The 22,262-nt window shown below is 42.6% G+C and overlaps 2 long non-coding RNA genes across 2 annotated transcripts in view; both read left to right on the top strand.

Moving 5' to 3' along the window:
• Positions 1–22,262, top strand: part of LOC309344844 — a 73,562-nt gene that overhangs the window by 31,733 nt on the left and 19,567 nt on the right. The window lies entirely within an intron of this gene.
• LOC309345673 lies at positions 11,988–14,410 on the top strand. Its single transcript, XR_014158343.1, has 3 exons — positions 11,988–12,028; positions 13,884–13,967; positions 14,342–14,410. It is a non-coding gene; the product is annotated as an uncharacterized lncRNA (long non-coding RNA).

Genomic DNA, 22,262 nt, shown 5'->3' on the forward strand with positions numbered 1-22,262 from the left:
ACTATAATCCCTCTAGAGGGGCTGTGGGACACTACAAGTATTGCTGGCATGGAATTTGAATTGGGCTTTTTATCTCCTGGGAAACTGCAGAAATGGAACACTATTTTGTCTACAGAGGTCTCTACACTAAAGGAGACAATAGATTTATCTATTGAAGAATGGAAGGGACTTGACGTAAAGTTTTGTTCCTGAATAACAAAGCCTCTGTAGGGGATTTGGAAGCTTTTGGAACTGGAACATTTTTGCAGGAGAGCAGGAAAAGAAACTAGAGGAAAGTGAGGAGAGAGAATAATAAGAACAACATGAACAACAAGAATTGGACAAAGCTGGAAGTGGGAACATTTGGGACATCCAGATTTGAAAGGTCTAAAGAAACAAAATTGGAGTTTTTACTCTTAAATACAGAGATCTGGATGGAAAAAATGGACCTTTTTGAGATAGAGCTTTTCCAAGATTGGATGCTTGAAACTAAAGATGATCAAAAAGACGGCAAAGACTATTAAAAAGACGGCAAAGTGGACTTGTGAAGGATTTCGGCCTAGATGTGGGATCTCCAGGATGACAACAGGCATTGATGGACATTGGGGAACGCAACCGGGAAAGGGGGGAGGGAAATTTGGAATCCAAAGGGTGTTAAATTATACTTTATTCTTTGTTCTATTTTCTTTTATTTTAATCTGTTCTGCATATTAAAGAGGGGAACTCGTGGAAGGGAGCGGGGTCGATTTTAGGGGATGGAAAAACATTCTTAACATTGGGTTAACTATAATAAGTTTAAAATTTGGGGTAAGAACTTGCTGAATCTATTTGAAGGAATTGGAATACAAGAGGGGGTGGGGTGGGGAAGTCCTGGCAAGATGCTAATGAAAATAAGGTTATAAAACGGATGTTTTATTTCTTTTCTTTTTTCTGTTATATTTGAAAATGTTCAATAAATATTATTAAAAAAAAACAACAATTTCCAATAAGACTCTCACTAACACTCTAGAAAATATTGCTGAGTCCAAGTATTACCTTGTGTTTTATACATCATATTATAATAGGCATATTGTGCCATATAATCACCAGCACAAAACCTTGAGGCAGCCAAAATAGCTGTTAACAACCTAACAAATTTAGTGCAAAATCCATAAGGAACCACATGAGAAAAACAAATCGGATGCACTGTCTTCATCTTTTTCTGATACTTCATGTTATGTGTATAGCAGGTTTTCCCACCTCTGGATGCTCCCATAGTGTGATTTTCACATGTATTCTTCATTATTTAGCTCTGAATAACTATCACCCCAATGCCCTATGCTTGCAATAACTAATACTGATTAGATGTGCTATGCACATGAAAATGTATTCCTTTACTGTTCTTTAACATTTGTGTAAGCATGTGGTAAAAATGTGTTGAAGGATATTATTATTATTATCACCATCATCCTTAAATTTATTACCTACCATTCACCAGCATGTCCCAGGGCGGTTACAACCGATAAAACTCAGAAGTAAAAGTAACCGAAACAAATTGCAGTAACAATAAGAGGCGGTTCTGTTATCTAAGCAACATCGTGTGATCCCCAGTTTGCTCGTGAAAGTGACAGGGAGTATGAATTTAAAATAACTAATTTTCTGAACTATTTCCTTAGCTGAGAAAGGCAAACAAGCTTTCAAGTATGAAGCAAAAAGGGAAATAAAAGTCATTTAACACTTGCCCCAGCTTTTGCTGGCCTGCTGCTTTCCAGATGTTCTGGACCACAACTCCCATCAGCCAGCAGTTAGGGCTGGTGTGAATCATTGTCCAAATAATCTAGAGGGCACCACTTGGGGAAGGCAGACGTTCTTTATGTTAGATTAAAGAGTCTTCAGGAGAATTATACTCATTTGGAGGAGTACGGGATGTACAAATCTAAATAACAAAAACTAAAGAAATAATAAAATCCCTGTATTGAACAGAATACAGTACCCTGTTTTGGAAATTTCTGTGGGATAAATATTTTGATGCTTTCTAACTAGGATTTCAATAGCTGTCACTTGAAAAACTCTGAAATAAAGCAGGTCTTCTAGTTTTTCAGTCTTCCACACATGTAATCTTAAGAAATTATATGGCTGTTGACAGTAGGTTTATTTTATTTTTTCAGAACTGAGGTATCATTTTGCTATTCTAATTTGTAGGGAACATCTCAGGGTTGTTGTTTTTTATATTAAAAAAATCCAACCCCTTTTTCAAAAGAGCTCTCATCTTTGATTGAGGAATGAATCATACTACACTATTGAAATTGCAAACCAGAAATGGATTCTTTTAAAAGTACGTCTTCTTGCTTATTTTCACTCTAACATTTATGCAATTCTGGGTGGATTTATATTATCAACCCCTTGCACTTGCAGCATTTTAATCTTATTCTTTCATTATCCCCTCTAATCCTGATTTACTTCCAGTTACAACAGTAACCCTAGAGCTTTTAAAAATAATGCATCCAGATAATTGCTTCATTTGGATTTACTATTAATTATTATGGCAAACATGTTTCTGGCATCCACATGCATTTCTGTTAGGAGATGAGGCCATGGTAAGTACTTTACTTAACTGACTCTCTTGGGTGATTCTTCCACTGGTTCAACTATCCCTAACTGCTCCATGCAACAGAGTTCCTTTTCTACTTTAGGCTTCCTTATATTAGTGTTGTGTGAATCACTGGCCCTTCATTTTCAGATAGCTTAATCATTAGGTAATGGTAAAGGTAAAGGACCCATGGATGGTTAAGTCCAGTTAAAGGTGACTGTGGGATGCTCATCTGGCTTTTCAGGCCAAGGGAGCCAGCGTTTGTCCACAGACATCTTTCCACATCATGTGGCCAGCATGACTAAACCACTTCTGGGTCAACAGGACACCGTGATGAGTGCCAGAGCGCACTGAAATGCTGTTTACCTTCCCGCCCCAGTGGTACCTACTTGCACTGGTGTGCTTTCAAACTGTTAGGTTGGCAGGAGCTGGAGCAGAGCAACGGGAGCTCATCCTGTTGTGTGGATTTGAACCGCCAACCTTCTGATCGGCAAGCCCTAGAGGCTCAGTGGTTTAGACCACAGTGCCACCTGCACCCCCCCTAGCTTAATTGTACACTATCCTGGTAGACATCTCCTGCCTTCCTCTGTATCTGGAAATTCTTTCTTTACCATTTGATGATTCCACTGTCAATTACACACACACACACACACACACACACACACACACTGCTTTTTTCGAGGGGGGGAGGGGTATGCAGGGGTATGCATACCCCTAAACATTTTGTGAATCTTTGTACTTCTGTCCATTTACTATATTTTCCCCAATTTGAACTACAAAATGGTGATTTTCTTGAGTCAAAATGAAAGTACCCCTAAATATTTTTTTAAGAAAAAAGCTCTGTGTGTGTGTGTGTGTGTGTGTGTGTGTGTGTGTGTATAAATGTTTTAAGGATTACAAAGCCTTTAGCCCCAATATGGGCTTTGTAGGGGTGTTTATCACAAAGAAGCCCAGATGTTGGTATCTGTCTGCCAAGTGTTGAATGGATCCTCTGCACATGGCTAATGTGGAGGGTGTCATCAGCATGCAACACTAATTAGCAGGCAGTGGTAGTGTGATGTCAGAAGCTTTGAGTGTGTTTGTCAGTTTTGTTACATTATATTTTTCTACAGGAGGTTCATAAGTACCCCTAGTGCGTTTAAAGAATGCATGAGGTGCCTTGGGGTAGTGATGAAGCACACACCATCTGTGTCTCCCACCAGATGTGCATTCAGTGGCAGTATGAATGCATATCCTCCAACATTTCTCCAATGAAAATAGGGGCATCCTATTCAACAACAACAACAACAACAATTTTATTTATACCCTGCCCATCTGACTGGGTTGCCCCAGCCACTCTTGGCAGCTTCCAACTTATATATAAAAAAAATAGTAAAACATTAAACTAAACTTGTTGCGTAATGATTGGATTACTTAGATTATAGTTCTAGGTGTTCAACTTCTTTATTGAGATAGCTATGTTGGGGGGGGGGAAGGACCCTTCTGTCAGTTATCTGGGTCTGTGGCCAATGTTAGAGTAAAAAATTTGGGGTGCAACATAGCAGAAAGGCCAAAAATATATCAGAATCTTAATTAACTTATAGCTAAAGCCAAAATAATACTTAAGTCAATAAATCAGGTCAGAGTTTTGTGCCAAGCTGAGGGTTAGAGCTGAGGTCACACTAATTAAAGCCAAAGTGTCACAATGGCAAATTGAAGACTGGATAAGAACAGCAATCTTATGCATGTTTTCTCAGAAAACACTTTATTTTATTTACTGGAGCTGACACACAAAGTGTCTATAGGACAGACGTGATGACTTGGGCCCCAGATTTTGGGTGCTCAGTGGTGCAAGTGTGTGTGCAAGCCATCACGCCATGATGTCACTCGTGCCATCACATGCATGCAATGTGATGTCACGATCCGCCGCCCACTGCCTTGCCTCCGCTGGCTCTCCAACGCTGCCACGGCTGGTGGGCCTCTGCTGCAGGGCCTCTGTTGGGGCCCCCTGCAGCCCCGGACGTGCTTGGGGACCCATGGTGAAAATTTTGTGTGTGCAGAGGCACCCAGGGCCCCCCAGAGATGGCACTTATTGCTCCAAGACACCTGGGTCTCAGTCCAACCGCTGCACTACCATGTGTGACAGTGCAGCACCAAGTCTTATTTTCCCTAAACATGACCCTCTTTTGAAGTGCTAGCTTTAAATATACATGAGCTGATGGCTGCTCCTCCTGAGAAGATGGTTGTAGCTCTTAGCTGCAGCCATTCTAGCGATTCTTTTTGTGGGTACTTTATGTACATTTGAAGTCAACATTTGAGTTGGAGTGTTTCCCCTGCTCATTCTCCTATTGTTTGAGTGTTACTGGAAGCATCTTGGTGAAAGGTATAGGGCAGGGCCCTCCAGATGTTGTTGTACTATAGCTCCCATCATCCTTGGCCACTGGCCACCCTAGCTGGGACTGATGGGAATTAGAGTCTAACAACATTCCAGGCACAGGAATGCAGTGGCGTAGCGTGGGGGGTGCCAGGGGTGCCGGCCGCACCGGGCGCAACTTGGGCAGGGGCGCACTCGCACTAGCAGCTCTCTGCCCCTACTAAAATCCACTGGTTAGGGAGCCCGCGCTCGCTCGGCTTGGCAAGGAGGTCGCAGAAGGGGGAGAGCAAAGCCTTCTGCCGCTGGCAAAAAAAGGAGAGGAAGCCGGGCGGGCGGGCGGGCTGGCTGGCTCGCGGGGGTCTGGCTGCGCCTGCTGCTGCCGTTGCCGCTGCTGCCGGGCTTTGACAGCTTGGCGAAGCGGAGGGAGAGGTAATTGCGTCTCTCTTTCCACTGGCCGCCTGGGTAGTGAGCCGAGCGGAGCAGGGAGTCTGGCGAGGGGGCGGGAAGAGACTTTCCCCCCTTTTTCCCACCTCGCCTGGTCAAAAAGGAGAGCGGAGTCTCCTCAGGGTGCCCTCAGGCAGGGCAGGGCAGGGCAAGGCAAGCAGAGCGAGGAGGAGAGAGAGGGGAAGGGGGGGGGGAGCAGCCAGGAAACGACGCGGTGTGGAGGGGGAATCAATTAAGGAGAGAAGCCTCGCTGCTGCTGCTGCTTGGGAGAGTAAATTACTGTACTTGCCTTGCCCCGGGTTAGGGGGCGCAAATTATTTGCCTTGCCCCGGGTTGGGGGGCGCAAATTACTTGCCTTGCCCCGGGTGCTGATAACTCACGCTACGCCGCTGCAGGAATGACCTGCCCATGTAGCACTGAACTGCATGGTTGGGGAAGCAGAAGATAACTAATGGGAAGTTTGTGCAGGACTAAAAATGCCAGCCATGCCAGGAAAATACTTTAGTTTCAGTTGTTTGTTTCCTGAATTAAAAAGGTAATTTAGAAGCAGAGAATGTTATCAATGGCTGCATATTTTTGAAGTTTACCCTGGGACTTAGATCAAGTTTTTAATTTTAAATCAAGAGCAAAGAAAGGCATTGGCAAGCAATCAAAGGAACAGATCAGCTCACTTCTCTTTCATGAGCTTTTGGTTGAGAGTTAGTTTTATAATGTGTTAATTAGACAGCAGGTCTGTTTTTCATAGGCTCTTGATTAACCAGCCTTGGAATAAGAGATGCAAAGGCATTTCTTAAGTGCTGAACTTAATGGGCGGTTAGCTTGCTATTGGCCTGCGGTAAAACAGTGATGGGTCATGGAGCGATGTTGAAACTTGTTATGACATTTGGTTAAACTATTGAGGGAAGGGCACTGGAATGTTTCTCCTTCAATTGTTTTTCATAGGAAGAATGCAGAGATGTATGTGAACATAATGTGAATAAAAGGAAAGGACTTAATTTGAAGCGGGGCTTGCCTGGGCTCTATCATGGAGTCTGTTGCAATGTCAGAGATCAGTTTGGTTATTTTTGCCTTTCCTATTTTAAGGGGCTTCCTTGCTTGGGGTGGGGGAACCCCAGGCGTTGTTATGGTGGTTATTGTGCTGTCTCTCTGCAGTCCATCCTTTACAGAACCTCACATGAGGATACAATGTGTATATGTGCTCAGAATACACAAAGGTACAATGAGCACTCCAGGGGTTTCCTGCAATAGGATGGGTATTTCTCTGACCTGGAATTATATACATGCACACTTTGCCTCCGTGTCCTGATATGTTAGGAGGAATCTGAACCATCTGAGAGATCTTTTTTAGGAAAAGTGAAAAGCAATGGATGCAGACCAATAGTTTCCGCCCAGCATGCATTGACTTCTATAGTTACCTTGTGATGAGAATCAAATGGGAATCAATCTGTTCCCCAGCCCTTTTGTTTTTGCCTACTCTAATGAAACATTTTTTTAAATGCCATGCACCCCGCCAAAAATAAGTATTATGGATATAGATTCCACATGCTATCTTGACTAAACATCAGTTTTTGTTTCACATAGTGAATGGAATTGTTTAGAAGCTTCTGGTGTCCAACTGCCCCTTAGTTTGATGTCTAGAGAACAAAGAGATGGATATAAGCAGGCATAGCCAAACTCGGCCCCCCAGATGTTTTGGGATTACAACTCCCACCATCCCTAGCTAACAGGAGCAGTGCTCCGGGATGTTGGGAATTGTAGCCCCAAAACATCTGGAGGGCTGAGTTTGCCTATGCCTGGATATAAGAATGTGAGAATAGCCTGATAGATCTGGCTGGTTGCCCATCTGGTCCAGCATCCTATTCTCATAGTGGCTAACTAGATGCCTATGGGAAACTCTCCCCTTCTGTGGTTTTCAGCAACTGGTGTTCAGAATCGTATTGCCTCTGATAGTGGAGAAAGATGTCAAGAGTGCATGCAGAAGCCAGGCCCTGTGACCAGTAGGGCTTCGCAGGACTGGGACCTTCCTAAGTTTGTTCTGGAGAGGCAAGGTGTGGCCACTTGGTAACTCACTGCACCTGGTGGCAAGATATAAGGTGGAAGGTATATAAGGTCATCATTTCCCTTCGGCTCTTTGCCACAGCAACACGCTTCTGGTCTTGCTGCATTTGGCTTCTTGACTCCTTGCTTCCTGACCCTCGGACCCTTGGCTTCCGGACTCCTGTTCCTGCTCCCACTCTGCCGTCTTGCCCCCGGTCCCGACATCCTCAGCCGGGACTTCGACTGCCCATAAACCGGACCGTGACAGAAGAACATAGCTGTCAGGGCTGCCTCTAGGTCCCAGCTCACAGAGGACCAACGCCAGGCTGATATTATGTACAAAAGTCTTTATTGAAGTATAGTTTCCATTTTAAAGCCAGAGCGTGCAACCCTACGTCTAGACTCTAGGTCGGCGAAGTCCTATCTGAATCACTTCCCCTTCTGCACCAGTTTAAGATCCTAGCCCTGCTCCACCTTCTGCGCTGCTCTCTCCTCCTCTGGGTCCTCCTGCCCTCTGGGGCATTGCCCTTCCTGGACTCTTCCGACGCCGAGTCGCTTAGCTCCTCCCCTTGCCTCCGGCGTGCTTTAGGACCCGGTTCCCAATCCTCACTCTCTGCTGTCCCGCGCTCCTGTACATTTGAACTTGCTTCTCGCGCCAACCCAGTGACCTTTCTCCTAACCGTTACACTACTTATGTCACTGCTTCCCTCTTCCGTGACACTGGCCGGATCTGACCTCCCCTCCGTTGTACGACTCTCCGAGGGAGGCGTGGTCAGCTCTGCCTCGTCTTCTCTCCCTGGTGGGGGAAGTACTGGTCCCGATGCCTGGGACCCTTCCCCCCCACTCTGCTCTGGTGGGGAAGCTGGTCCTGATTTCCAACTACTACTCTGGGAGTCCCTGCTCCCCCCTTGCTCCTGGGGCGTTCCCCTTGGGACCCCCCTGCCCCTGGCCACTGGCGCTCCCTTCTGTGAATCTTCCGATTCGCTGGAGAGGCTCATGGAATCCCTCAGACCACTGTCTCCTCCTACACTGCCCTCGGATTCCTCCCCCTTGCTCTCCATCTCCCATCTTCCCTGTGCCTCAGCTCCTGAGCCCCTGACAATAGCCATCAGGAATAGTATCCATTGATAGCCTCATCCTCCATGAACTTGTCTAACTCTCTTTAAAGCTATCCAAGTTGGTGGCCATCACTGCCTCGTGTGGGATAGACAGTGGTGCTCTCTGCTCCCATGCTGAAGCATCTCCCCTGCCAATACCTAGAATTAGTTTGCTTCCTGAGTTTCCTTTTCAAGGGCTAGCCATTCTATGGTCAGTCCCAAACTTATAGGAACTTAGGAAATGGCATTATTTCAAGTCAAAGTGTTCATTTATTTTGCCCAGTATTGTCTACTGAGACTGGCATTGGCTGTCCAGGATCTTAGGCAGTCTTTCATATCCCTGCTCCTAAGTCCTAGTCTGACACTCTAAACAGTACACCACACTGGCTCTGTTTAATCATTGCCATGGATAATGGTGCTGTACAATGAGGTTTACATCCCTGTTATACGTCCCTGTTACTTTTAGCCTTAATTATTTTAGGGGGAGAGGTTTGTTGCTTGAAAGTGCATATACCAGACACATACACCTGGAAGGATCCTTTCCATTCCATTAACCACATTTGTCAGTTGAGAAAAATATACATCAAAATATTTCATAGTGGTGTTTAATCAAGATCCTTTTTATCCTGTAAAAGCCACACACCTGAATTTTATTTCCAGGATTAAAGTCTGGCTGTGTGACTCTGTTTGAGACAAATTAGATTCACAGTTGGTAAGTGCTTGGAAAAGTAGCCCAGTTATATAACTTGCCTTCCTCCAGATCATGCCAAGTACAGCTTGTATATGCCACGGCTCTTTGCAGATTTTTTGAAGAGACTGTCACAAGAAGTAATAGTTGGGAAATTAGCAGCAGCATTTTTAATACTTTTTTTTTATTGAGCCCATTAATGAAAATTAATGTATTAGTTTCACTTTAGAAACTAACGCAGTGCATTCTTCATGTAACACATACTGCTCATGTCAGGCAACGTGGCTTATTATCTATGACCGTAGTCCATGGCTAAAGGTTCATTCCAGGGATATCCTTTCCAGGAGTACTACATACAGTAGTGCAGGCAAATCACCTGTGGTAATTTGATGCAGATTTGCATTCACATCTGGACCCAGAGGCAGAAAACCATTTACAGCTGATAATGGGCACAGGTAACAATGCACTATCCAAACTGAACTGATTCCAGCTAGCACTGGTTTACAATCACATGTGGAAAGTCATTCTCTTGATTGCCCCCAAAGCCTACGTATGTATATCATATAACCTGATTGCAACTAATCAGCCTGATAATGGGAAATGGATAGGCTCTTTCTTCAATGTTTGTCATTGATCAGACATGTGGTTTTATAATGCTAGTGAGGACAGAACCAGGTTATACAGTGGTACCTCGGGTTACATATGCTTCAGGTTACATACGCTTCAGGTTACACACTCTGCTAATCCAGAAATAGTGCTTCAGGTTAAGAACTTTGCTTCAGGATAAGAACAGAAATCGTGCTCCGGCGGCGCGGCAGCAGCAGGAGTCCCCATTAGCTAAAGTGGTGCTTCAGGTTAAGAACAGTTTCAGGTTAAGAACGGACCTCCGGAATGAACTAAGTACTTAACCCGAGGTACCACTGTAGTAAGAAAGAAAGATTGATATTTTGAATGGAGCATAAATTCAGCATTTATAAAGCCTTTCTTTTGTATCAGCTAAACTGAGAATCATAAAATAATAGAACTATAGGGTTGGAACGGACCCAAAGATCATCTAGTTTAACCTCCAACAGTGCAAGAATCACAATTAAAAAATCCCTGACAGATGGCCACCCAGTTTCTGTTTTTAAAAACTTCCAATGAAGGAGAGTTCACCACCTTCTTATGCAGGCGAGCTCTTGCTTGGTTTGCAACGTCTCGTGAAAGAACATCGCTGCTTCTTAATGGTCTCACTATCCAAGTCTTTGCCTCTGAACTTTTTTTTTTTTTTTTTTTTTTTTTTGCTTTAAGTAAGCTGATGGGGCCTGAAACTGGAACCTGACAGGGCTGAAAGAGCTGGTTTGAAGCCTGTGGGAACTCTTCCATTACTGAAGGACTAAATATTTATAGTCTGCAAAGAACACTACTTCTCCCAGGTGGCTTTTACCAGCCAAGATGAGTGGCGGTCCAACTTGGAACTGGTTCTGCATGCGTGCCCTCAAACTCTCCCTTCATACTGTAAATGGCAGGGATTGAAATGGAGCCCAATAAGGAGGGTAAACAGGACTCTTGTATGTCAAATTTGGCTCTGTGATAAAACATATATTCCTCTGCCCCAATATAGCCAAGTAAGATCGACTTGGTCTGCAAAGTAGCAAATTTGTCATAGTGAGCAGACAGGGACTCAGTTTTTCTGGACAGCAAAAGTTTCAACTTCATAGGTCATTTCCTATATGCATTGTTGGACAAAATTCTGAAGATACTTATTGGCAGCAGAGAATAAAAATCATTGTTGCCCTCAATCACTGTTACATTTGAATAGGCCATGCCTCTAATGTGGCTAAGAGTTCTTCAGTTCTGCAATTATGTTTACCTTGTTTTTTAATTTATGGATTTGTGTGATATGCCAACATATTATAAATCAGTATAGAAGGTATGCTTGCTTCAATTATAGCAAATGTTTGAACTGTAAAAGAGATGGTTCAGAAGGCTTTGATGAGTAGGACAAGCTAGAACTACATCAAATCCTGTCCACAGAGGGGGGCGTGTCAGTGTTTTCTGTGTGCAATCCAGCTGGCGAAAATCTGAATCAGCGCTAGCATTCTATAGCATTCTATAGTGTGTGAGTTTTGTGTTTGGCTTGCATATCTTATCTGAGGATGTTAAAGCTAAGGCTAAACATTAATGGCATTTAGATACTGATCTGATTAAGATTCACAATCCTTTGACAGTGAAAATTTTAATAAAAAACTGATGCCCTCAAACATAGGGCTGCCATATGTCCAGATTTCTCTGGACATTATCGGGATTTCAAAGGCGGAATTTATGTCCAAGGGGGGAAAAGCTCAACAGCTTCCAGGCTGTCCTGATTTTTTACTTTTTGAAATATGGCAGCCCTAGTCAAACATTCAGAGCAGCCCTTGTTAATATTTGTCTTGAGCATGTAAATATTACTTTTGGGTGACTAGTGTGATATAATTGCTGTTTGACCCAAGATTTTTAAGCACAAAATTGTAGCTGATGGTCTGCAGCTTTGATCACATGTCTCTGTTATTAGAGAGTGAGTGCAAGGATTTCCTTTCCACACTAATGGTGGGTTATGCATGAATCGAGACATCTTCTATGGCTATAGATGCTTCCTATGTACACTCATGTTTCTCCAGCTAGTAAATGTCAGAGTTATGAGCATGCTCATGGGGATAGCCCTTTCACAGCTTTATTTATTTATTTAATGCCTAGCATCCCAAATTCTATTCTTGTGGGCAGTGGTTTTTTGTGATAGAACTCACCAATACAAAGTACCATAGCCTTTCCCCCCCCTTTTTTCTTTTTTGCCCAGGACAGCCCTTTTGTGCTGGCACCCATGGCACTTTTATCAATATGTGAGTATCAGCACCTCGTGTTTTTTTAATAAGAAGAATCACTGTTTGCAGGAATATGGGAGAGGAACTACATGTTTGCCTGAGCTTTGGTGAACCTGGTTATTGTGATGACATTTTGTCTAGAGCTAATGATTGCTGTTATGGGTAGTACATCTTCTCCATCTTCCATATCTCTCCTCCGAACTGAGCTAAAAAAACTGACGCTTTGTATCAATGGCACAAAACAGATGTGCCCCAAACCACAGCCACCAACCTCTACCCTCTAGGCACACAAATAAAACAGGGGAGACAAATGAAAATACTGCAGATCCATCATTATTCTGGTCACAGTATTTTCATGAAGGTTTCATTCATAAAGAGCAAAAATAGTACATTTCTTGGGCATAGGCCTTCGCTGGTATCTGAGGAGCTAAATCTTGGACATTCATGCCATCTCTGCCATACCCTCAAGGGCTATTGTTTACAGGAACGCACTCTTCATGACTGCAACTTTGCTGCTCCAAGGAGAAGGGGGTTCACAGATCCTCTGTTATCTAGGAAAATGGCCAACCTAAGGATTGACATGGCTGTTATAGGCAGTTGATTATGGAGAGCTATGGCAGCCACAGCCATGCATGGCTTGCATAGGATTGGAAGGAAAAGACAGAGACTCAGGATCGAAGGTAATATTGAATAACGCCATACCTACAGGAAAGGAGAAATAGCAATTTGCTGTGATGAAAACTGAACAGGAGAATACAGCCAGAATCACATGCAGAATATAAAAATGGACAGACTCGTACCTAAAATGTTTTCAGCCAACTTCTATCCCAGAAGAAAACAAGCTTTGTTTGATTCCCCTGTATTGTGTTGAAAATAATACAGTCAGAAGTCTTTACATTTCATTAAATATGGTCGGTTCTATTAGTGTTGTCAGTTTAACCATATTTTGTGTATTCTGGCTATACTTGAGTTAGAACTTCAAAGTGTTGTCAGTTAACATTACAAGGTACCAGAGTCGTTGGCATTCACAGTGGTGTACACCAGGAAAGATTAGGCACTGCCAGTTTTATTTCAGATTTGACAAATAACTTCCTGAATTGAAAGTTTGATGTTAAATTACATTTGGCAAAAAAGTACATTCTCAAATGTGGAGTCCACAAATGTCTATACAGTAGTTAACAGTTTCTTCTTACTGCTAAGGAATTTTCAAATCAAAATGGAGGTGGCTGGCTTAATCATTATATCTGCTTTTCTCAGATATATCCCATAACTTTACCAAGTTTCTTTTTTATAAACATTACTTTCAATATGTCTAATATGTGAACACACATTATTTTATTTCCCACCCTAGCACTTGAACACAGGGTAGGATACTGTTATTATGCACCAATGGGCTGGTGGTCTGGAACTGGGGGCTCCTCTGGGCATCCTTTGCTGCCTTGTCTCTTGAACATTCCAGATTTTCAACCTATTGGTCAGGCTGGGTTCTATAAATCAAGGGTGCCTTTTGGCTGCAGTGCAGGTCTGAAAGTAGGTTCACATCCCAAAGTTGGCCAGTTGACCTCCTACAGCAACAGAGAGGTGCCAGGTCCTGTAAAACTTTTTCTTCTAGTCTCTCCCAGTTATCTGAGCATCTTGTTGCATCATGTAACAATGCAGACACTGGTTTTCCTCCCCTCACTGGTATTTGACCTCCAGCCATCCTGACCTGCAGCATACTCATGGCCACACCTCCTGCATCTGGCCCCATCGGCATCACCTATGTCAGACCCAGGCTCTGTGGCAGCCTGTCACAAAGAAGAGCCTAGACCTGACAGTAAAGTAGCCCTTTAGTCATATATTTGTCTCTTCTGTATCTTTCTCTCTCATTTAGCAGGAAGAAAATGTTTCCAGAATTCATGTGAACTCTGTGGAACCATCTTCATGTGAGGAACCACCGTGCCTTAAGTGCTCTGAGGTAATTATACAAAATAGGCATCATTTAGTTTTTTTATTTTGATTGCAACCTTGGCCTCTCTTCGTATTGTTATAAGTTTCCTTGAGCAGCCTGATTGGAAAGGTAGTACAGAACTTTTAAAAATAAAGAGATAACATTTCATGAATAGTTGCTGCCATGAATAAAAAAAAACTTGAAATAAAGCTTGCATCTTTCTTACTGCTTTTGAACAAATAATGGCCATAGACCAAGAAGAAGCAGGTGAGAAAAGGACCACAGCTTCATTCAGCAGGAAATGGTTGAGAGCTGACAAAGAGATGATGGAATAATTAAAATCTTGCAAAATAGTCAGCCTTGTCAATCACTAAGCTAACATCCTGATCTATTCTGCAAAGCACTGGCCAACCTCTCATCTGGACTTGGCCTGACCCCAGTGCTGCTGTTGGGAAATTTGGATCTGACCCCATCTTTGACTCTGTTTTCCTTCCTTCAGCTGCTCGGTGAGTAAAAAAATAAAAATAAATAAAAATAAAAAAGCCGGTGGTGGTGAGTGTAAAAAGAAAGAAACCCCTTTTCTATCTGGAAGTAATCACAGATTAATCTTTTGATTTAACATTGGCTTTGTGGCAAAGTTTACCAGGAATTTGCATTGAACAGCAGCTCATATAAATACTGACGACACACTGTAACTGAACTGGGTGGGCAAATGATGGAATTTTGGAAAGATACAGAAGGTTGTTCTCCTGTATACTATGTTGAGAAATCCACGTAGGCAAATAAATCAGGAAGTTGGAGATGTAGAACTGAATAACAGAAAAAGGCCTTGCACAGAGATTAAAAGCTGGATGTCAATGTTACTGAAAATATGTGTGCATATATCTATACTCTCTCTCTCTCTCTCTCTCTCTCTCTCTCTCTCTCACACACACACACACACACACACACACTTACTAAAAGCCCATTTTTCTCTCAAGCTGGCAGGGAGGCATAGGTGAAGGGAAAACTGAGGTTAGGTGGAGGTGAAGGGGATGCTAGGTAGAGATGAAAGTCATCTATCAGAGGAGGAAGAAAAATAGCAGCAAGAATTAATTAAATCAACAACTTTATTAAGCTCAAGATTTTATAAAGAAACTTTGAGGAGCTGGTTCATAGTTATTTGCTTTATAGAAAGAGGGATATGAGGGATGAATTTGTGGTTTGTTTGTTTTTAAAGAAAATTATACCACTGCAATTACATACGGACAGATAAATTAGCTTTGCATTTGTCATTAATGTGTGCCTTTCATATCTTGTTTAATCTGTGCTCACATGCTTGTTCTCCTTTTGTAAAGGTAAAGGTAAAGGGGCCCCTGACCATTAGGTCCAGTCGTGGCTGACTCTGGGGTTGCGGTGCTCATCTCACTCTATAGGCCGAGGGAGCTGGCGTACAGCTTCCGGGTCATGTGGCCAGCATGACTAAGCTGCTTCTGGCGAACCAGAGCAGCGCACGGAAACGCCGTTTACCTTCCCACCGGAGTGGTAACTATTTATCTATTTGCACTTTGATGTGCTTTCGAACTGCTAGGTTGGCAGGAGTCTCCTTTTGTACTTGCATAATAAAAAATAAAAGTAAGCAAACAAGGGGTAAAGGATGGTCAGCTTTATCTCAATCTGTGTAAGGCACCGTAGAATGAACCTATAATTCAGCCTATGTTTTTCTTTTTAAGGTTCCAAATACACTATTTACTCTTTGCCCAATGTGAGAGTAAAATTTCTACCTTGCTGTCAGTGGTTACTGTGGTTTCACCTTGGCCATTTCACTGGAAGATGCCTCTGTCCAGTAACAGAAAACAAAGTCAAATATTTTGTTTTCATCCTAGTCATGTTTAGGGAAGGAAAATAAGCTTTTAAAATAAAACAACCAGCTACAGTGGAACCTCAGGTTACGTACCGTCCTCCTTACGAACGCTTCGGGTAATGAGCTCTGCTAACCTGGAAGTAGATGCCCCTGGCTGCGAACTTTGCCCTGGGATGTGAGCGGAAGTCACGAGCTGGCAGCCCCATTAGCGCAAGCGCGCCTCAGGTTAAGAATGGTTTCGGGTTAAGAACGGACCTCCGGAACAAATTAAGTTCGTAACCGGAGGTACCACTGTACTTGACTGTTTTCAACACAATGGAAATTGTGTATGAGCAGTCATATATAATATTTTTAATTTTTTATTTCATTGCATTTATACCCCACTTTTTTCTCTAATGAGCTCAAGGTGGTTCTCCCTTCCTCATTTAATCCCCAGAGCAACCCTGTGAGGTAGGTCAGGCTGAGAGAGACAGTTTGACACTGTGGTGGTTTCCTGTTGAGTTCAACCCATGTAATATTCCCCAACAAGTGCAACTTTCACTGGGATGCCACAGTTCCCCAGTCTTCAAACTGGAATCCTGAGTTGCCAGGAATTTGTTATTTCCCTTGCACTGGAGTAATGGAGTAATGGCTTTTGAGGAGTTCCAACACAAGCTAATGAGGTGGAGGAATAAGGTCCCTGCTATCCACTGATGAAAATAATGAAAGCCACGAAAGATTCCACAGGGGTTTGAAAATTGCAAACTGCTTTGAAGAATGATGTCATGTGTGTTTTCAAGGCAGCCACTTAAATCTATTTTTCAGTTCTGCAATATTTTCACCAGAAGGGCTGGAAAATCAGGCATCACTAGCTCATCTTTTGGATAAGGATACATTTTGAAGCCACATGGGATATTCATAGCTTCCCTGGATAAGCAGAATAAAAAATGACAATTCCGTACAGATAATTCAGTGCTGCAGATAGTGAATTTCAGCACAGCTGGGCACAGCCGTTGGTGAGATTCCCCATCTTGCCTTTCTTCCTGCAAGGAAATGTTGCCAACTAAACACATTACTCCTTGTCCAAGGTGCTATTAGACTTAAGTGCTTTCCCTGGAATGTAACCCTCCTTATACTGGAACTCTTGTTTGTTTGTGTATTTATGTATATATATGCCTTTATAGCCCACATGCAGTGCCATGACAGGTTCTTACATACAAGAAAACAATGCTCTGTATAAAAATTTCTAGACCATAAATTAATCTCAGCCTACCACCGTCAACACTGCAATGGGAAGGATATTCTCTATCCCCAAAGGCCCTATTGGGTCTTACATCATTTTGTGTCTTTCTTCACTTATTTCAAACTGTGGCAAGCCAGCGCAGCTGCCTGGAGAGGAACTCCTCTTCATTCAACTAAAGCGGAGGGTGGGGGTTGGACATTTGCCCTACAGTCCTGTCCTGATGGCACCACTGTGTAGTAATAAATCAATATGATGTATAGCCTGAATTCTGTAGTCAAGGTTTCAGAGGCAACACCAGGCAGGCCTCAGTCAAGTGTGGCCATAAAGGTTTCTGAGGAAAGCAGGGTAAATGTGTATGTTTAAAAAAGACTAGTGAAGACCCATACCATATTTCCTGAGCATATTTATTCTAAATAAAGTATCTGGAAGTCACCTGAACTAAAAACATTTTATGTTACAGTACATGAGAGAAAAGAAGTGAGGGATACCAAAATTATTGCATCTGAATAAATCCAATTTCAATCTCACAAATTAATATATGGTTTCATTTTAACCCAGGAGCTCTCACAGAGGACTAAAATGCTCCCTTTTGTAACTCTTTTGATGTTTAATTTTTGCTTACTTAAATATATAATAATAATACATTAAAACAGTAATGCAAAACAGTAGGGGAAACCCTGGAAATAAAGTATCAGTTTGGGTCATGGAATAACATGATCAGAAGGACACAAGGAATTGGGACAACATTTCCTTGAAATGAGAGTTTTATTTATTTTTGATCCAAAGTATTCTCATGGCTCTACTTGAGCTCTCCATATGCAACAGGTGCGTAATACAAGTCCATCAAAACAATGAGGTAGACAGAATCAAACTTGACATTTTCCATTATGTGTTTTGGTCTCTCCAATTTAAGTCCCTTGCGAAAACAGACAGACCCAGGCTGTAGACACTTCTTTCTGAAGCGTTCCGCAATTACTTCATGGAACAACATAAATACACATTTTGTTTCAGACAGCTGTTCTCCATTCTTAATAAAGCAATACAGCTTTCCTATGAATTATTAGCCCATGCGGTCAATAAATATCTCAGATAAATGGGTAGGATGAACCACAAAGTGTTTTCATAATCCTGAATATGAGTACATAAAAATAAGCACAGCAGTAAATATGAAAACCACTTCATTACAGAATTTGCCTGTCAGGATATGATTCCTAGAAACTGTTTGTCAGGGCTCTGTTCTGTGGGTTCCACAGAAAGTGGCGGGATACTCAAGTATGCTCAGGGCGTGACCTGAAGGTACGTGAAGCTAGTGTTAAGCAGCTCTGTGTCTGGTTTGTGCCTGGATAGGTGACTACTTTAAAGCCACATGCATGCCATATTTGGCTTCCTGGTGGAAGAAAGGCAAGATGTAAATATAAAATAAATGTATGAACTTCCTTTCCCCTTATTTATAGGTCCCATTTGGGGTAAAGAGTTGCAAATATATTCCAAAAAGTAACTTGATTTAAAATAGCTTAATGGTGGTTAAGAGCGGTAGACTTGTAATCTGGGGAACCGGGTTCGCGTCTCCGCTCCTCCACATGCAGCTGCTGGGTGACCTTGGGCTAGTCACACTTCTCTGAAGTCTCTCAGCCCCACTCACCTCACAGAGTGTTTGTTGTGGGGAAGGAAGGGAAAGGAGAATGTTAGCCACTTTGAGACTCCTTAAGGGGAGTGGAAGGTGAGATATCAAATCCAAACTCCTCTTCTTCTCTCTCTCCACCTTCCTTCCTTCCTTCCTTCCTTCCTTCCTTCCTTCCTTCCTTCCTTCCTTCCTTCCTTCCTTTTTATTTCTTTCATGACTTCCTATGACACATTCCAGAGTAACTGAACCAACAAGCCCTCTTCCTAGGTAACTCTAGGAAATGTAGCTGTGCGAGACGATTAGGGGTCTCCTTACAACTCTCAGAACAGTTAACAAACTACAGTTCCCAGGATTCTTATAGGCAGTGCCTTTCCCCCCCTAAAAATGTTTAGGGGTACTCTCATTTTGACTCAAGAAAATCACCATTTTATAGTTCAAATCAGGAAAAATAAATACAGTAAATGGACAAAACTACAAAGATTTATAAAATGTTTAGGGGTATGTGTCCCCCTGCATTTCACCCCCCCAAGCACTGCTTATAGGGAAGTCATGACTATTTAAAGTGGTATATATAGTACAGATGGGGTCTAGGACAGCTCCAGTAACACTATTTGGCTACACAATCCTATCTGCCCATAGTATGGTACAGCCTACCCTCAAACTTTGACTTTTCAAGAATGTTTTGAATGGAGGAAGTAAAATGGTACGGGTATATTTTTAGACACCATATTTGTAAAACCGGGATATGTGACCTGCTAAGCGAAAACACACCAAAGATGTGAAAACAGATCTAAAATTAGCACTGCTTATGTGATTATATCGGGCTCAAGTCCTTTTCGACACACCTATTGGAAAGAACCAAAGGGGTGACTCCTATTGCAAGCGCGTGTCGTTTCACTTAGCGGAAACTACTGAAGTAGTAAAAAATTTCCTTTAAGGCACTCGCTGACCACTTTGTCATCTTTCGTCTGGGGCAGCAAATGTTTTATTTAACCTGTCCTGCCCTTATTTGGGCCGACATTTTTGAATTTGAAAACAACCCTTTTCAATGAATCGTCTGCAGTCTGATTATTCTAGCAGAAGTTGTTTTGTGAAACTGGCAGCATTCAGAGCCTTCTTTTGGTCTCTGGTCAGTAGCAATTCAACAGCTTGTTAAAAATGTGAAGTAGCCTTTTATGGAGTATATACAGTCGCCTCCTGTCTCAGGTGGTTGGAACACGTGCAATTAATCTTGCCGCCTGTCTGCAGCTAAAGGTTTATGCTAAATCTGTGTTGCCTTGGGCATTAACTAGTGCCGTGTCTGCACTTCTTTTTGGCTTTTTTTAGCCTCTAACTGAAATGATCATGGAAATGCTTTGGTATGTGATGGTCCCAGGAAACACAGTGCCCGTTATTGATGGTCAGCCACTTTGAACCTATTGTAAAGCGATCCTGAGCATCTACTGCCACACCCAGGATTCAGCTTCCAATTCAGTAGCACACCCAGCTCAACCATCTTGCTTTCCCTGTCCTGCTTCTTGGGGAATGATTTCAGATGGAAGAATTGGTCTGTAGTATCCTCACTCCTCCTTGATTTCAACTGCTCTGGCATGATTTGGGGGTACTGCTCATTTTTGGATTTCCTCCATGTACAGTCACCATTTTCCAGTTCCAGTATTATTGTTATTATCTCACCTTCCCTCCAGTGAATTCAAGGTTGCGCACATGTTTCTCACTCTCTCATCCTCACAAGAACCCTGTGAGGTAGGTTAGGCTGAGAGACAGTCATTGGCCAAAGGCCACCCATTGTCAGGGACTGGGCAGAGGAGGAATGGTGGAGGCTGCCTCCCCCTCCTGACCCTTCCAGGGAGGAGGAAGAGGAAGACAGTCTAGATTTACAACAGGGGGTTGAGGAAGGTGGCAGCTCAGAGGTAAATGAGGGGGAAAGCTGGGAAATCATGGGAGAGCTGGAACAACACCCAGCTGATACATTGTCATTAGAAAGCATTCCAGACCCTCCATCTCCCAGAAACCGGCAAGCCTTAAAAGTAGGAGAGCAAAGAGCTCAAAGACAGAGGGTCCATAGCAGCACCCACAGAAGTGATGAATGAGGAAGTGGGAGAGATGAGGGTGGAGATTCACTCGGGACAACACCATTATACAAGAGGCTGGGCTCTATAGCCTCTCTCTGTAAAAAATGAAATAAAAAAGATGTTAATAAACTTTTCCTTGTCTTTATACTGTACTTTCCTGGGCAACCAGCTGGGAGCCGCTGACAGCATCCTGACACCCATAGAACGTATGAGTAAATGGGGCATTGAACCTTGGTCCTCAGGTCCTACATCAACACTTTAACCACTATACTACACTAGCTATTATTATCTAGTACTCACCATGCTCTACTGCTTTTGCTGGTCAACATGTTCTTCTTCCTCTCTCTTTGTGCAGCTTTTGCTGTCACAACCTGAACCTGAACTTGGATTCCAGTCCTGCTGATTTACGACATAATTCTCATCATTTTTCATACTGCTCATCTTCACAACCTTCCTTGTCAGGCCAAGCTACCACATTCCATTTCCACTCGCATGTGAAAAATCACTCCAATTCAAATTCCAGAACTCAAATTCTGCATGTGGGTAGGAATCAACATGAACAAAGCTTTCCCCATCACACGCCCATATGTTGAAATAAAAAAATTAAAAAAAATGCTTCCCCCCCCCTTTAATCTAGAAGAAAGAAGCTCTCATCTATAGGCTCAAATAATAACCATTCAAACACACTGTAAAATGTGCTGCTACTAACTCAGAAGCCAGGACTTTGTATTTTTCTTTTTACAAAAAAGAGAGAGCTGAGAAAGCGGGAATTGGCTGTACTCAGTCAGCCGTAGCAGTCTACAAATATGAGTAAGATGCACATACAGACAATAAATAAAAAACTTAGTGTGCCAACTGTGTTGAGGCCACATGCAACCTGCATATTGAACTGATTCATCATGTGAAGTCTGGAGGAGAGGCTGACATCCTGACAATCTTAGTTTTATTTTTTGTTAACAATTAAATATCTAAACCTCATTAGTTTTAGAAGATAGCTTGGTAATATGTGTGTAATGCCTTAACTGGAGTACAGAAACTGGAGCGGGGCTTTCATGGGTCATGCAAGTGGAATTTATTCCATTGTTCATTCTTCTCTGGGCCTTTCTCTCCACCAGTCCGTTATCCCCATCTGTATCGTGTCACCTCCAGTTCTGCTAAACATTATTGGGAAACCTAAAACTCAATTGTACAAAAACAAACTATACATATTTGCAGTCAGACAATACCATTCTGAACTTGGAATTTCATTTATTTGGAGTGGAATGTATTGGGTGCTGCTTTCAAATGTCAGCTGCAAGACTAAAAAATGAACCTTTCAATGCTTCCCTCCACCTGCTATATACAATCAACATCTGATCGTACTACATATTAAGAAACAAATGAAAAAATAACATGCAAGCTTGCTGTAGATTTACTATCAGAAACATGCAGCCAGCTGGAATTTCCCCCATTAGAATCCCTAATGAATCTCCTGTGTTGGCAAAATAAGTCAACACAGCTTCCAGGATAGCACATCATGATGGCTGGTAGCTGCAGAGCTGGTTAAAGCTACTCACAGGAA

Source organism: Podarcis erhardii (genome assembly GCF_964252035.2).
Source record: "Podarcis erhardii genome assembly, chromosome: 1".
NCBI classification, from domain to species: Eukaryota; Metazoa; Chordata; class Lepidosauria; order Squamata; family Lacertidae; genus Podarcis; species Podarcis erhardii.